The sequence below is a fragment of the Rutidosis leptorrhynchoides genome, chromosome 11 (assembly GCF_046630445.1).
Source record: "Rutidosis leptorrhynchoides isolate AG116_Rl617_1_P2 chromosome 11, CSIRO_AGI_Rlap_v1, whole genome shotgun sequence".
Taxonomy (NCBI): domain Eukaryota; kingdom Viridiplantae; phylum Streptophyta; class Magnoliopsida; order Asterales; family Asteraceae; genus Rutidosis; species Rutidosis leptorrhynchoides.
The window spans coordinates 184,341,559-184,355,199 of record NC_092343.1 but is presented as its reverse complement, the minus strand read 5'-3'; positions in this window follow the sequence as shown (position 1 = coordinate 184,355,199).

Genomic DNA, 13,641 nt, shown 5'->3' with positions numbered 1-13,641 from the left:
TCAAAATTCATGAACGAAACTACACGACACATGATCTCGAACTCGGAGCCGTTGTCTTCGCGCTTAAAATGTGGAGACACTATCTTTATGTAACCAAGAGTACCATCTTCACCGATCACAAAAGCCTTCAACACATCTTTGATCAAAAACAACTAAACATGAGACAACGACGGTGGATTGAAACTTTAAATGATTATGATTGTGAGCTTCGTTACCATCCCGGGAAGGCAAACATAGTAGCTGATGCCTTGAGTCGAAAAGAAAGAGCGGTGCCTCTTCGTGTCCTAGCTTTAAACATCACCATTCACACCAACCTCAATAGTCAAATTCGTGTAGCCCAAGAGGAGGCTCTCAAGGATGAAAACATTTATCTCCAACACTTGAACGTCCTCACCTCTCGATTCAAAGTTAAAGAAACCGGACTCCGATATTTCTTCAGAAGAATTTGGGTGCCTAGTTATGGGGACTTGCGAAGCCTTATTTTAGACGAAGCCCATAAGTCAAGGTATTCAATTCACCCCGGTGCCAATAAGATGTACCACGACCTCAAAGAACAATATTGGTGGCCGAACATTAAAAGGGACATTGTGTAGCGACCCGACCAAATCGTCATTGACGGCGCCGACTACTTAGGTCCCGTTGCGTGGTCGTAGTCCCTATATGAGACTCGTTTGACCAAAATTATGTCGCGTTCATTTGAAAGGTACAAAGTTTAGTTTAGCAAACGGATTGACAATAAGTTTAAGTTTACAAAGTTATAAGGTATGAATTGAATAACTTGCGACATAATTAGTTTGAAACCACAGTTGCTAAAAATAGCGTAAGTATGTAAACAAAAGTTTGAATCCAAAGGTGCTATCACTAGCGTATGTATGTATGTATCTTGACTCCAAGCAAATAATCAGAGTGTATGCATGTATGCTTGACCCCAAGCAAGTATGAGTGTACGCGGAAGCATGTATCAAATAGCCAAGTATGAACCTGAGAAACATATAGAAAACTGTCAACGCAAAAACGTTGGTGAAATCATAGGTGTATTAGTAAAAGTTATATTTTGAACCACAAGATTTAGTATTTCCATAAATTGATCATCCAAAAGTTGCATTCCAAAAGTTGGTTCGCGAGCACCCAATTATCAAGACTTAACGTTTCCTTCCATAGAACCCCATCACAATAGTGTTAGAACATACACTGTTTCCCGAAAATATATTTCATCCGTAGACGGTAGCGAACCGTCCGTAATGAGGGTTTGTCAAACCCGTATGGCCACACAATATAAGTTCTCGCTTACACCCTGCAAGTGTAACTAATGATAATCGAATTGAGGATTTTTGTTCTAACTCGCTGTGGAATGTTTGTTTTCCTTGTACTTGTGTTCAAAGTATAAAAGCAAGTAGTACAAAATGTAACAAAGTATATGTTTCTCAGCCCACAATTTAAAGTATAAAAAGTTGTTGAAAAGGTGGGACTATGATCTCACCTCGAGTGCACGAGTATAAAAGTACTTCAACAAGTAAACGTGTGCATGAAAGTTGCTTAGCCTTGACCTAAACAAGTAAGTTATATCAATTAACCGGTTACGACACAAGGTCGGGTGAAATGTGTTCAATTAGTCCTATGGCTCGTTACGACTCGATTAAGTATAGCATGTGAATCACGTTGTCAAGTTTCATACAAGAAACAAGTATAAAAGCATGTTAGAATGATTGTATAAAAGTTTGGTTAAGTTTGACTAAAAGTCAAACTTGGTCAAAGTCAACGAAAAAGTCAACACGTTCGGGTTCGGTCCCGAACTATTTTTCTGAGGTTTTTATTCATATATAAGCATATTAGAACAAGTTTCATGTGAATCGGAGGTCGGTAGCTAGTCAAACATTTCGCGTGAAATGTGACAAAGTGAGCAGAATCTGGCCAGGCGATTCTGCGCACCGCGCGGGTATGTGGCGCGCCGCGCCACTACCTGGCCAGAGAATTCTGGTCAGTTTTTCCAAGTGTGCACGAACCAAAACCTTTTCCAACCCAATTCTTGACCCGCAAACACTTATAATGCCTATCATATATCGTCGGAAAGGTATTTTGACGAGGAATACAACTAACCACATATCATCAATCAAAAACACCATTTACAATAACCGAAAACTCGTCAATTGATCAAGAAAGGTTTATTTTCAAAGTTTCAAGTTCGTAAAACGTATTTTATGATTCGGGAATCCAATTTACACATACGATATGCCGTTTTGAAGGTAATGAGGCATACATTACAACTAAACACTAACAATTAACATTCCATGGCATTCAAGCATCCAAAAATTCATGTCAAGAACTATCAAACCCTAGTCAAACATCACAAAATCAATATTCATGTTTTTGAAGTTTTCTTAATCAACCTACGCATCAAAACGAAGCTAGTGATACTAGTAACACAATTAAAACATGCACTTTAACAATCTAACAACATTAACTCATCCAAAGTCAAGGATTAAGCACACCCATTTCAAGTTCATGCTAGTTACTCCAAAAACAACAAATCGAGCAAACCAAACATATATTCATGTTAGACTTGAGCCATAGACACTAACTAACACCATTTCAAATCAAAAACACGAATTTAGAGAAATCTAGAGTTTTAGAAATGTTACCCAAACGAGATGAAGTTGGTATCAAATTGTAGAGGATGAAGAGAGGATTCCAAATATGTAATTTGTTTTGAAGTTTGCTTCCAATCCCGAATTTAGATGATGATTCTATGAAGTTGGGGTTTGTGTGTGTTCTTGAGATGGAGAGAAAAGGGATGAGGGAGATGATGGAATGGATGAAATGGGTTGACTAGTTGACCTAGTCAACTAGTTTGCCCATTTGGCAACTCCGGTCCCTCGAGTTTCAAAGCGGGTGCGGGATTTAACCGATCGAGTATTTTTAAAACGCAAGTTAACGAGAGATGTTATAATTAAATGACGGAATTATTATGAACGTTAGTCAACGGAAACTACGAATTTAAATAACGAAATGTATTATTTAAAAGAAAAAGACGGTGTTAAAAATAAATTTAACGGAAAAAGGCGGGATGTTACATTATCCACAACTCAAAAGAAATTTCGTCCCGAAATTTAGTTGGAAGTAGTAGTTGTTGAATCTTACTCGAGACCTTGCGTTGTAAATTCTACGAATAAGTGAAGGTACGTCCTTGAGTATTTCCACGAATTTTGACGGTCGGGATCATATGTTGTTTTAAGGTTTGGCTTCCATGATTCATGGTTTCAACCGGTCCTCCTAGGAAGTGAGGGTTATCGTCGATAGTGAGTTCATCAAAGGAGATAACAAGTTCTCGTTTCGCAAAACACGTCTTTGAGTTGATACATCGAATGTAGGATAAACGGAGACCCAAAATGAGTCGGAAAAGTCTAAACGGCTAGCGACGGGTCCAAAACACCCCAAGAATTTAAAGGATCAAAATACCGCGGATTTAGCTTCCTACGTTTTCCCGAAACGGATTGCACCTTTCCAAGGTGCGACTCTTAACGTGACGCGGTTTCCCACGTGGAATTTGAAATGTTTACGTCTAAATCGGCGTAGCTCATTTGGCGACAACGAGTCGTGTTGGGTCTTCCTTGGATATGGATAAGTTTTCTCGGTCGCTCATGAATAACCTCGGCCCCGGTGAATTGATCATCGTTTACTTTGTTCGACAAAAGAGAATGACGTTTCCAGTCATATGTGGTTTCAAAAGGTGTGACGTTAAGAATCGAATGAAAATCATTGTAGTATGAGGATTCGGTTAAGGAAAATACTTTTCTCAAGTAAATTTGAAGTTGGTAATACAAATTCGTATTATGGTTTTCAAGACTTAAATCGTATGTTTGTTCGGTCCGTCGGGTTGTGGATGGTACGCGGTACCCATGTCTAAACGTGGTCTCGAGGCTTTTTGTGAGGCACTCCGAAGTCTACGGAGTACATTCCGTAAGGTATATTTAGACAAGTTTGTTAGGACAAGTTTCTCAAGAAAATTCGCGTAGCGAAAAATTTATCAGTTTCCAAAAACGTTCGTCGGGGCAAGTTCTCCTCGGTTTCTGAAAGAAAAACGTTCGTCGGAACTATTCACCCTCGAGGTGAATACTAGTATAACGTGGAGAGTCTCTCTCTCCATTGGGAATTTAGAATAAGGACCTCCTGAACCGGAAGTACGAGGGTGATGCAAAAGAAGTTTCCGCCCCGATGTGAGCATAACGAGTAAGTTGTAGTTAGTCAATAAGACTATGCGAGGACGAGCTAGTATACCCGTGTGACATACGGTTGAAGTCGAATGGAATCGGTAATTCATTCGGAAGCATAAATATAATTTGACAATAATTGAAGGTGTGTCCCCGGTATGGTTGTTATAAATATTCTCGGAGTTTTCGGATGTCCAAACCTGAAAGGATGAAGTCATGTACATGGCACATGGTGGTGTTTAGGTTGATCGAGTCTAGCCACCATCACGCGTCACTAGAACTTTGGTATGTCTTACCGTAATATAACTACGTTGATCGAGTGTAGTTATATTATGCTAACTCATACCTCCATTCCCACATCACTCCATAGACTCAAGTTCGTGTCATCGCGAAAATCTAAAATGAACAAAATGTAACGACGTCTCAAACGTGACTCGTATTAAATCGAAATAGTTTCTACAACTCTAAAGAAGCGTTTCCCCGCGGGAAGAGTATAAATGATTGTTAACGTCAAATCGGTTCGATTCAAACAATAATGTATTTAGGTATAAAAAGAGTAACGAGTCATGATAACAAGTAGTACGCAACCGTAGCGATAAATAGTGATGACGATACTCATCTAGAGTAGTGATGGTAGTAACACTAAAAAGTAGATAGTAAGAAACACCAGTGGGAAACCGATAGTAAGTTGAAACGGTGGCAAATAACAATCCGGGAGACAGAGTTCCCGAACGAGTGTGACTAACGAAGTCGTCGTCATCCATACGTGTATGAATCATGAATTTACGTGTGTTACCAAAAAGTGGCGGAATACGAATTCGTATGATGAAGGTTGGGTACCATTAAAAAGTTTGCCTAAGAATGATTCAAGTATAATGCACAAGTATTCAAGTAAGTGCTATCTATAGCAAATGTATGTCAGAATGCAAATGCTAACTATCCGGTTGTAGTCTAGACTCACTAATGCGTCCTAACGACTCTGTTAGACACACTAATGCACGTCCTAGTTCCCTACAACCAACGCTCTGATACCATCTGTAGCGACCCGACCAAATCGTCATTGACGGCGCCGACTACTTAGGTCCCGTTGCGTGGTCGTAGTCCCTATATGAGACTCGTTTGACCAAAATTATGTCGCGTTCATTTGAAAGGTACAAAGTTTAGTTTAGCAAACGGATTGACAATAAGTTTAAGTTTACAAAGTTATAAGGTATGAATTGAATAACTTGCGACATAATTAGTTTGAAACCACAGTTGCTAAAAATAGCGTAAGTATGTAAACAAAAGTTTGAATCCAAAGGTGCTATCACTAGCGTATGTATGTATGTATCTTGACTCCAAGCAAATAATCAGAGTGTATGCATGTATGCTTGACCCCAAGCAAGTATGAGTGTACGCGGAAGCATGTATCAAATAGCCAAGTATGAACCTGAGAAACATATAGAAAACTGTCAACGCAAAAACGTTGGTGAAATCATAGGTGTATTAGTAAAAGTTATATTTTGAACCACAAGATTTAGTATTTCCATAAATTGATCATCCAAAAGTTGCATTCCAAAAGTTGGTTCGCGAGCACCCAATTATCAAGACTTAACGTTTCCTTCCATAGAACCCCATCACAATAGTGTTAGAACATACACTGTTTCCCGAAAATATATTTCATCCGTAGACGGTAGCGAACCGTCCGTAATGAGGGTTTGTCAAACCCGTATGGCCACACAATATAAGTTCTCGCTTACACCCTGCAAGTGTAACTAATGATAATCGAATTGAGGATTTTTGTTCTAACTCGCTGTGGAATGTTTGTTTTCCTTGTACTTGTGTTCAAAGTATAAAAGCAAGTAGTACAAAATGTAACAAAGTATATGTTTCTCAGCCCACAATTTAAAGTATAAAAAGCTGTTGAAAAGGTGGGACTATGATCTCACCTCGAGTGCACGAGTATAAAAGTACTTCAACAAGTAAACGTGTGCATGAAAGTTGCTTAGCCTTGACCTAAACAAGTAAGTTATATCAATTAACCGGTTACGACACAAGGTCGGGTGAAATGTGTTCAATTAGTCCTATGGCTCGTTACGACTCGATTAAGTATAGCATGTGAATCACGTTGTCAAGTTTCATACAAGAAACAAGTATAAAAGCATGTTAGAATGATTGTATAAAAGTTTGGTTAAGTTTGACTAAAAGTCAAACTTGGTCAAAGTCAACGAAAAAGTCAACACGTTCGGGTTCGGTCCCGAACTATTTTTCTGAGGTTTTTATTCATATATAAGCATATTAGAACAAGTTTCATGTGAATCGGAGGTCGGTAGCTAGTCAAACATTTCGCGTGAAATGTGACAAAGTGAGCAGAATCTGGCCAGGCGATTCTGCGCACCGCGCGGGTATGTGGCGCGCCGCGCCACTACCTGGCCAGAGAATTCTGGTCAGTTTTTCCAAGTGTGCACGAACCAAAACCTTTTCCAACCCAATTCTTGACCCGCAAACACTTATAATGCCTATCATATATCGTCGGAAAGGTATTTTGACGAGGAATACAACTAACCACATATCATCAATCAAAAACACCATTTACAATAACCGAAAACTCGTCAATTGATCAAGAAAGGTTTATTTTCAAAGTTTCAAGTTCGTAAAACGTATTTTATGATTCGGGAATCCAATTTACACATACGATATGCCGTTTTGAAGGTAATGAGGCATACATTACAACTAAACACTAACAATTAACATTCCATGGCATTCAAGCATCCAAAAATTCATGTCAAGAACTATCAAACCCTAGTCAAACATCACAAAATCAATATTCATGTTTTTGAAGTTTTCTTAATCAACCTACGCATCAAAACGAAGCTAGTGATACTAGTAACACAATTAAAACATGCACTTTAACAATCTAACAACATTAACTCATCCAAAATCAAGGATTAAGCACACCCATTTCAAGTTCATGCTAGTTACTCCAAAAACAACAAATCGAGCAAACCAAACATATATTCATGTTAGACTTGAGCCATAGACACTAACTAACACCATTTCAAATCAAAAACACGAATTTAGAGAAATCTAGAGTTTTAGAAATGTTACCCAAACGAGATGAAGTTGGTATCAAATTGTAGAGGATGAAGAGAGGATTCCAAATATGTAATTTGTTTTGAAGTTTGCTTCCAATCCCGAATTTAGATGATGATTCTATGAAGTTGGGGTTTGTGTGTGTTCTTGAGATGGAGAGAAAAGGGATGAGGGAGATGATGGAATGGATGAAATGGGTTGACTAGTTGACCTAGTCAACTAGTTTGCCCATTTGGCAACTCCGGTCCCTCGAGTTTCAAAGCGGGTGCGGGATTTAACCGATCGAGTATTTTTAAAACGCAAGTTAACGAGAGATGTTATAATTAAATGACGGAATTATTATGAACGTTAGTCAACGGAAACTACGAATTTAAATAACGAAATGTATTATTTAAAAGAAAAAGACGGTGTTAAAAATAAATTTAACGGAAAAAGGCGGGATGTTACACATTGCTACTTATGTTAGAAACTGCCTAACTTGCTTCAAAGTCAAAGCCGAACATCAAAGACCGTTCGGACTACTTCAACAACCCGAAATCCCCCAATTTAAGTGGGAAAGGATAACGATGGATTTTATCACCAAACTACCAAAGACGGTTGGCGGTTATGATACTATTTGGGTTATTGTTGACCGTCTCACCAAATCCGCGCATTTCCTAGCCATGAAGGAAACCGACAACATTGAGAAACTCGCACAACTTTACATTAAAGAAATCGTAGCCCTACACGGTGTACCCTTATCGATTATCTCCGACCGAGATGGCCATTTTATTTCTAGATTTTGGCGTACTTTAAAAGAAGCGTTGGGAACGCGTTTAGACATGAGCACCGCATACCATCCGCAAACCGACGGACAGAGCAAACGCACAATTCAAACCTTGGAAGACATGCTACGAGCTTACATTGTCGACTTTGGAAAAGCTTGGGATAAGCACTTGCCTCTCGCTGAATTCTCCTACAACAATAGTTATCACGCGAGTATTAACGCCGTATCATTCGAAGCTTTATATGGTCGAAAATGTTGCTCACTTCTTTGTTGGGCCGAAGTAGGCGACACACAAATCACCGGACCCGAACTCATTCATGAAACAACTGAGAAGATCGTTCAAATCCGAGATAGACTTAGGACGGCCCGAAGTCGTCAAAAGAGCTATACCGACAATCGACGCAATGACCTTGAATTTCAAGTCGGTGATCGCATAATGTTAAAAGTCGCAGCTTGGAAAGGTGTAATTCATTTTGGGAAACGCGGGAAGATAAATCCGCGGTATATTGGTCCTTTCGAAATCTTGGAGCGTGTCGGAACCGTTGCTTATCGTTCAGATCTTCCGCCTCAATTGAGCTCCGTTTATCCTACTTTCCATGTATCCAACTTGAAAAAGTGCCTTGCCGAACCCGATATCGTCATCCCTCTCGAGGAGCTTACCATTGATGACAAACTTCATTTCGTGGAAGAACCGGTTGAAATTGTGGACACCTCCATCAAAACGTTAAAATAAAGCCGAATTCCAATTGTCAAGGTCCGTTGGAACGCCAAAAGGGGACCCGAGTTTACTTGGGAAAGACAAGATCAAATGCAAAAGAAGTATCCTCATCTATTTGCGACTTCAGAAACGCAAGATCTCGAGGAAGAAACAACGACTACTACGCCTACTTAAATTTTGGGACGAAATTTCTTTTAAGGAGTAGGTAATGTAACATCTCGTCTTTTTCCGTTTACTTTCCGTTTAACTATTTTAAAGTCTGTTATGTGTTTATAACATCTTTCGTTAATACGCGTTTTAAATTATCTTGTTTAGGTAATTCACGCACCCGAATGAAACTAGAGGGACCAAACTTGCCAAATGACCAAACCTTTGACTAGGTCAAAGAGTCAACACTTCATTCTCATCCATTCATCCATCTCTTTCTCTCTACTACTTCCTTCATTTTCTCTTAAACTCCAAATCCAAAGATTCATCATCTATATTCGTTCTAGCAAGTGCCCATCAAAACAAATTGCATTTTTGGAATCCTTGCAACTTCCTCTTCGATTCCATACCAATTTCAGTACATTTGGGTAGCTTTCTAAAATCACTAGATTTTGTGTTCTTGATGTTTTTAACTTATAAAGTTGTTAGTTAGTGTCTATGGCTCAAGTCTAACATGAATATATGATTTATATGCTCGATCTAGTTGTTTTAGTGTAACTAGCATGAACATGAAAAGTGTGTGTTTGATTTTGAGTTTTGGATGATTTAATGTTGTTGTTATGATAAAGTGAAAGTATTAAATGTGTTCCTAGTATCACTAGCTGCAATTTGATGTGTTGGTTGCTTTAGAAAACTTCATAAACTTAATTATTGATTTTGGTGGATTTGGGTTAGAGTTTGATGAACTTGAAATGAACCTTTGATGCTTAGAATGACATGAGATGTTACTAGTAAGTGTTTAGTTGTATTGTATGTTTAATTATCTTCGTAACGAAATATCATTCGTGTAAATTGGTTGCCCGAATCATTGAATTACGTTTATGAACTTGAATGCATTAAATGATGAGCATTGAATGTGATTTGGGTAGTTGCAAGTGTTAAATTGTTTGTTGAAATGTGTTTACTGGTCATAAATTGGAATACCTTTACGATGTGTTAAATTGCAAGTGTTAAATTGCAAGTGTTAAATTGTTTTTTCTCGTCAAAATACCTTTACGATGATATAAGATACTTGTTTTGATTGTTTACTGGTCATAAATTGGAATTGTTTGAGTTTTGGTTCGTGCATATCTTTGTTGCAGTAAAACAGCGTCTGGATACAGATCTGGACGTCGTCCAGATTATTGGACGCCGTCCAGGCCTTCAATGCTGGACGCCGTCCAGCAAATCTGGACGCCGTCCAGATACACTACCATATTCTGTTTAGTTTGGTCACTTTTACGAAAAATGTTTACGATGCTATGGACCTCCGATTCACATGTTACTTGTTCTAACATACTCATATATGATTAAAAACCTCAGAAAAATAGTTCGAGACCCGACCCAAACTTGTTGACTTTTTCATTGACTTTGACCCGACCGAAGTTGACTTTTAATCAAACTTAACCAAATGTTTGTGCAATCATTCTAACATGCTTGTACTTGTACCTTGCATGAAACATGACAATTTGATTCACATGCTATTATAATCGAGTCTTAACGAGTCATAGGACTAATTGAACACTTTGACCGACCGTGTTACCGATATTGATACAAACCTATTTGTTTAGGTCGAGACTAGAACTCGTTCTTGCACACGTCTACTTGTTGAAGTACCTTTTCATAAGTGCACTCAAGGTGAGATCATATTCCCACTTTTACTCTTTTGAACTTACATTTGGGATGAGAAAACATAAACGTTTCTTTTTACTAAGTGAACACAAGTACAGGAAAACAAACATTCTACATACGAGTTTAGAACAAAATCCTCAATTCGATTATCATTATTTACACTTGCCGGGTGTAAGCGAGAACTTATGTTGTATGGATCCATATGGGTTTGACAAACCCTCATTCAAACAGTTCGCTACCGTTTACGAATGGAATATATTTTCGAGAAACAGTGTATGTTCTAACACTATTGTGATGGGGTTCTATGGAAGGAATGTTAAGCATTGATAATTGGGTGCTCGTGAATATTAACTTTTGGAATGTATTACTATTATATCAATGTTACAAATCTTGTGGTTCACTTGTACTTACTTAAACCTATGATTTCACCAACGTTTTCGTTGACAGATTTCTATGTTTTTCTCAGGTCCTTGAACGTTTTGTGATACATACTTCCGCTCATTACTTTTGATACTTGCTTGGATGTCGAGTATACATGCATACGTGGAGCGTCTTTTGGCTTCTTTTAATTTGTGTCGCATATGTTACAATTGTACTTTATACTTTGTTATGTAACTAGTTGTCGAACTACTTTGTAAACCTTGAAACAACTTTACTTTTGAAATGAATCCGACATACTTTTGGTCAAACGTTATTTTAAAGACTTATGACCACGTAACGGGACCTAAGTAGACGGCGTCGTCAATGACGATTTTGTCGGGTCGCTACAAAAGGCACTAAAATTTATTTAAAACTAAAACGATAAGCGACGTCGTATAATTCTAAAGCGCCTAAATCTTAATCTAAAGAAAAAGCACTTAAGGGATTTTACGGCAAAGCCTAAAAATCTAGAAATATAAAATAACTACGACAAAAACAATAACTTAAACCTAGTTATGAACAATAAAAATACAAATTACGAATTATATGTTTAAAATATACAATTTATAAAAAGATAAAAAAATGATAAAATTGCTTATTTTTATAAAAATATTATTTTTATATTATTATTTTATAAAAGTATTAATTTTATAATTAACAATAATAATTAAACTTAATATTACAAACTATATATTAAAACTAGAAATATAAACTAATTAAATAAATAAACCCTAAATGATTAAATAATATTAATATATTATAAACCCTACAGCGTAATTAATGAGTACGATGTCAGGCTTGTCATAGCATATCATGCGATCGCATGAGTATTACTCCTTAGGCTCATGCGGTCGCATGGACCAACAGTTCAGAAATGTTTTGGGCTTCGACGGGTTCGGCCCAATTTTTAATCTTAATTATTATTATTTAATTTTTTTTGTAGTTTTACAAAATTAATATATAGGTTATATTTAAAATTATATTTTTAAAAATACTTTTATACTTTAAATAAAAAAATATAAACTTTTTAATTTAAACACTTAAATAGATAAATATATATTTTATATATATATTTTTGTATGTAACACTTATTAAAAAAACAAAATATTTTTACGAAATTGAAATTAAAATTAAAAATTATATATTTTTAATATAGCGTGTTTCACCGAGTCCCCGGCAGCGGCGCCAAAAACTTGATGTTGTGCGAGCGGTGTATACGAAATACTATTATTTTTATTACGAAATACGATACAATTTACACAAGTTTTATTTATTTATATAGATGGGATATACTTAAACCTTGCTACAACTCTTATAGGCAGTGTACCTAATCGTAGAGTAGTGTAGTTTTTAGTAAGTCCGGTTTGTTCCACAAGGATCTAGTGATACGTACTATATTTTTATAAACTATATTTATATAAAATATATATAATTATATAAGTATTAATAATATTATATAAAAGGGGGTTTTACCATTTAATGACCGGTTTGTCGATTTTATATTTTAAGCGTAAAGATAAATGACAATAATTAAAGTGCGTAAAATAAATAACAATATTTAAAGTTGTAATAATTAAAAGTGCGTTAAATGAAATGACAGAAAATAAAAGTACGATGAAATATGAAATAAAAGTATTATGCTTATTTAAACTTCCGTAATCATGATGTTTGACGTTTTGATTTTAATTAATTGTTACCCGGGTTAATTGTCCTTTGTCCTGGTTTATTTGATACCTATCTGGTTTTTTTCCATTATAGTCCATCAGTCATAATTATAAAATGCTCGTCAAATTAACCTTATTCCCGAAATCAAATATTCCATCTAATTAGGGATTCGAACTGTAACAAGGTTTTAATACTTTGTTTAATGATTGCACAAGGTTATCGACTGCGTGTAATCCAAGGTTTTAATATTTTGTTAACAATTACACCAATTATCCTTATATGTAATCCACCCCTGTTTTAATGAGATATGAATATTAATTTACTCACTTGATCAGAATGAATAATCAATTACCCAACCCAAAGAATTAATTAAATGATCCTAAAAGATGTCGTATAAACGTCACTAAATAGGACATACATAATCATTTTAATAATTATTAGATTAACTAATTTGAAGATAGGTTCGACAGGTTCCAATGAGTTGTCGCTCAATTAGACAATACCCCTATCTATTAATAGTCATAGTCCAATGTCCACAAGTGTTGATCTTTTGTCCAAACCTTAATTATGGTACAAAATCTAATAACCCCATTTTAATATTTAGTCCAACATCACGATTACTTCGGCTCAAATAAGCATAATAATAACTTAGTTACGAGACATTAATTTAAAAAGGAAGAACATAGCTTACAGTGGTGATTAATCGCGTAGCGTCGTACGGACAGAATTTCAATTTAAAACTCGTAAAACATTTCTTACGTTAACCCAATTATTATTAAACTTAATTTAAACTTAATATTATAAATATATATATGTTTTCATTGCAGAGAAGGAAAAGAAAAAGATGTCTTAAAACTCGCAGAAAACTGGCCAATTTATAGGACCTGGCCACCTTTTCCCTGCCATGCGATTGCATGGGATTAAGGCAGCCAGGCCATGCGATCGCATGGCCAGCTGTATCAGGCCACTTGCTT